The following is a 4,747-nucleotide window of genomic DNA, read 5'->3' on the forward strand; positions in this document are numbered from 1 at the left end:
TAATGACTTTAACATCTTCATTTCCCCCTTGACTCCAAGTACATTTCTAAAGATCTTCTCTGATCTGCCATGGGCTTTAAGTCCACCATGTTTACTCCTGAAACTCCACATCTGTTAGCCTCTGTGACACCTGTTTGTTAGGGTTTTTTGTTTGTTTGTTTTGTTTCTGTTTTTGTTTCACACACAAGTGAGATGATCTGGAACTTCTGAGTGATTCCTATAGCCCTGCATATCCCTGCTAAGACTTTTTTTCCCAACCACTCCTAAATTTTTCTTCTTCTACCAGTATCCAATTACATAAACAAAGCCAAGTAATGATATATACCACTTACCAAGAAAATTTCTCAATGGGAAAATGATGCAGGGTTGAGTTACATACTTATAACTATGGTAAGTTGAGCAAATCACTTGTGTCTGATCTATAAAATGGATATTTAATTATTTCCTAGGGTTGTGGTATCAAAAAACCACTTGGGTGAAAGCTTGAACCGGTATTCAGCAGGTCATATGTGCTTAATTAATATTAAGCCCCTTCATTCCCATTAATTAATACATACGCCTATTTATAAGTTTAAATAAACCTTCATGTATTTAAATACACCTTCATGAACTGAAATACAGAACATCAGTTTTCATAACTATAGACTTATTTGATGCTGAAAGTAACTGAAATAGTTTGGGTTTTTAAAAATTAAAGTAGCATTTAAATCATCTTGAAGAAAAGGGGGGGAGGGGATGAAGGAGAAATTAAAATAACATTCCTACCCTCGCTTCTCTTGATTTAGTGCTTCATCTTAAGCTTTAACATGCTCATAATTTCTAGTAATATATATTCCGAGCCCAACTTTGTTCTCACTCATGTTTTTCTCTCTCCTTTCACTCTGCCTTTAACTCATGTTACTTGTTGTATTTTATGTTCATCTGTAAGCTTCCTGAAATCCTTTTTGGAACACAGTGGGGTATAAATAAAATAAAATACTCTGTGTTGGACGTGGCAACTTCAGAAAGAGAGCCCACGGAAATCAATAATTCTTACCGGTGCCTGCAACAGTACAACCCTGCCCTTCGTCTGGGGCTTGTTGGGCAACAAAACCTGCAGTTTGTCTTTTCCTGAACCTTGTTTACTAAATTAAAAAATTAAAATCGCTAACATTTGTCACATCCTTAGTACGTGCTGAATATTAGTCTGAGGACTTTTACCTGTGTTGTTTTCACATAATTTCCCCAACAATTCTAAGAGGCAGGTACTATTTATTATCCCCACAGTACAGCTGAGGAAATGGGTGACAAAGAAATTAAGTAAAAGCTTCTTCAGGTCACACACGTGGTAAATGGCAAGCTGGGATCCCACTGGAGGCAGCCTGACTTCAAAGCCCTTAGCCTTAGCCACTGTGTAATATGACGCTCAGAGGATTTATAAAATACTTGGGAAAGACTTTTACAATTTCTTTCTTTATTTGGTTTTAGTCTCATGGATATTTATAAATCATAGGAAAGACCTTTTTTTTTTTTTTTAATAAATCAGTTTACTGCCCTGGAGTGTTATTTCTTGGTCTTTTCTTCAATGTATTTTTCAAAAATTTCAATCCAGACTTTTCATGGCTAGGAAAGAGAGAGAATGAGTGAAAATACCCTGCCCTTTCAAACAGTCAAATCAATTCAACAAAATATTCAGAGAGACATCACTATATCAGACCCAGTGTGAGATCCTCAGGCTACAAGATTCTTTGGCTTCATGGTATCGAGTCCATATTTCATCCAAATATGAAACATGGAGTGATAATACTGTGATGTGAGATAGGACGGTAGTAATACCTGATGCTCTGAGAGCGTGAAGGGTAGGTACCACACCCAAATGGATCATTTACGGAAGGCTTCCTCCAGAAAAATTGCCTCAATTGAGGTCTTTTGAAAGATGAGATGAGAGAAGTGGCAGTATTCAGGGTATGGTGTATCAAGCTGCTTGGGATGACGTGACAAAAATACCACAGTGTGAGGTGGTTTAAGCAACAGACATTTATTTCTCAGTATTCTGGAGGCTGGGAAGTCCAAGATCAAGGTGCCAGACAATGTGGTTTCAACTGAGACCTCTCGCTTGTAGACAGCTGACTCCTTATGTGTCCTCACATGGTGGGCTGGGGAGTGGAAAGTAAGAGAGAGTACCCTCTGGTATCTCTTCTTATAGACACTAATCCTGTCAAATAAGAGTCCCCCTCTTATGACCTCAGTTAATCTTAAGTACCTTCTATAAAGCCCTTTCTCCAAATACAGTCCCCTTGGGGGTTGAAGCTTCAACATATCAATTTGGAGGGCAAACAAACATTCAGTCCATAACACATAAGTAGGGGGAGGGAGAATAGGGTTTGAGCATGGAAAATATTTCAGGAAGACAACATAAAACTGAGAGACTGTCCAAGGATCTGCACATAATTCAATAGGTAAGCTGTTTGGATACTAGAAAGAGGCAAGGTACCAAGGTAAGCTGGAGTTTAGACTTCATCCAAAGAGCAATAGTATTAAGAAACCATTGAAAGACTTTCACCTCAGAAGGGGCATGATGGAGCTAAATTCTTAAAAGACCCTTGTCGTGGGCGCCTGGGTGGCTCAGTTGGTCAAGCGTCCAACTCTTGATTTTGGATCAGGTCATGGTCTCAGGGCCATGAGATAGAGCCCTACGTCGGGCTCCAGGCTCAGCACAGAGTCTGCTTAAAATTCTCTCTCTCCCACGCACCCACCCACCCCTCCCTGCCCTGCTCGCATGCCCTTGCTGTCTCTCTCTCTAAGTAAATAAATAAAATCTTAAAAAAAAAAAAAAAAGGACTTGTAGTAGGGAGAATAGCCTGGAGAGCATCAAGAGAGAAGGCAATCCGTGAAGGAGAAGGAGATGGTAGTTTTAGGGTAGTGACAGGACAGAAATGGACAGTTAGAGACATTTAGGGAGTCAAAACAGCATGACTTGGTGAGAAATTGAACACTGGAAGAGGGAGAGAGAGGTGTCAAAGATGGCACCCAAGTTACTGGCTCGGGCTTCCGCAGCACTTGGCACTGGAGGAAACAGGAGCTTCATATAGAACACAAAGAGAGAATTGTCACTGCGTCCCAGGCAAGGCAGTGCGAAAACTCTCTCTTAGTTGCTAACCGCCCCAAGCGTGGCTGGAGTCTATGACACCCAGAGCTTTCTGTCACTGAGCCTATCTTTGATAGCCACCTTTAAGCCTAAAAGTTTAAAGGCTAGTAACACCTCATTAGTGTTTGTTTATCAGCTTTTACCAATTTCCACATAGGCTTGTGTTCTGAATATCCCTTTTGTCTTTGATTTATTTTCTCAAAGTATGTGGGGAATCTAGAGCTAAAAGAAATAGACCTCTGTGACCTTGTGAGTATATATCTAAACAAAGAAGATGTAGTTAAATATTGTAGTAACAATAATAGCGATTGATGTTACGGAGAGTTACTGGGTACCAAGTGCTGGGTTAAGACGTGTATATATATATGTTAAATTTAATCCTGACAACCACTCTCTGAGGTAGGTACTGTTATTATCTTATAGGTAAAGACACTGAGATTTTGGATTTAAGTGACTTGCTGGTAAATCACCCAGCTCAGAAGTCAGTCTCAGACAGATTGGCTTTTGATGTTCTAATCCTGATTTTAATATCATTTCGTCTTTCCAATTTTATCTCTAGGATGGTTTAACAATTGAGATATAATTTTAAACATTTTATGTATCAAATTGTTAGCATTTGTACTGTGATTTAAAATAACTTTCTAGTTATTATAATAATGGAGTCTTACTGTGAGAAAGTTGAAAAAGAAGAAAGAAAAATAATCCATAATCCTACCACCTGGAGATAACTATTATTATAATTTTGATAAATTTCATGCTACGATTTTTCAGTACATATTTTTTTTTAGTTCAGGTCAGTATTTATACATCTTCACCATGCTTTTTTCATTTAAATTATAAATATAACCCTGTCTCCATGCTATTAAACATGATTTACAAATGTTCTTTTCAATGGCTAAAAAATATTTCATTGTAAGGATATATTATAATTGATGTAACCATTCACACATTTTGAACATTTAGTTTTTTTCTCATTTTCCTACTACTATAAATAACATATGTGGTATTTCAAGTTATTTCTTTTAAATATATTACCAGAAGTGTAATTATTGCTTCAAAAGGGTAGTTACATTTTTATGATTCTTACTACTTTTGAAAAACAGTGAAACAATAGACACTCTCATCAACAGGAAATGAGAATTCCTGCTTCCTCATACCCTCACCAGTACTGTGTATTATCACTTTTAAAGCTCTATTAATGATTTTAATCCTTTTAATAATTTTTATTTTTATTTTTTGGCTACAAACAACATTTAACATTGTTATATACCTTTGAGGTTGTTTTTATCTTCAAAAAATTTTTCTTTTTCTGTCCCTCATCCATTTACCTATTTATTCATTTTACAAATATTTATTGAGCAACTATTACACACCAGTCTCTATTTGAAACTTTAAAATAATGGCAGTAAACCAGAAAGGCAAGGTCTCTGATCTTATGGTGCTATCAGACTAGGGAAAGTCATATAGTAAATGGGTTAAAAAATTTTTTTTCTTAAATCTGATCAGAAAGGGCTATGCAAACCATTTACTTAAAAGGGGTAATGTAGGGGCACCTGGGTGGCTCAGTCGTTAAGTGTCTGCCTTTGGCTCAGGTCATGATCTCAGGGTTCTGGGAGCGAG

Source organism: Halichoerus grypus, chromosome 12 (assembly GCF_964656455.1).
Source record: "Halichoerus grypus chromosome 12, mHalGry1.hap1.1, whole genome shotgun sequence".
NCBI classification, from domain to species: Eukaryota; Metazoa; Chordata; class Mammalia; order Carnivora; family Phocidae; genus Halichoerus; species Halichoerus grypus.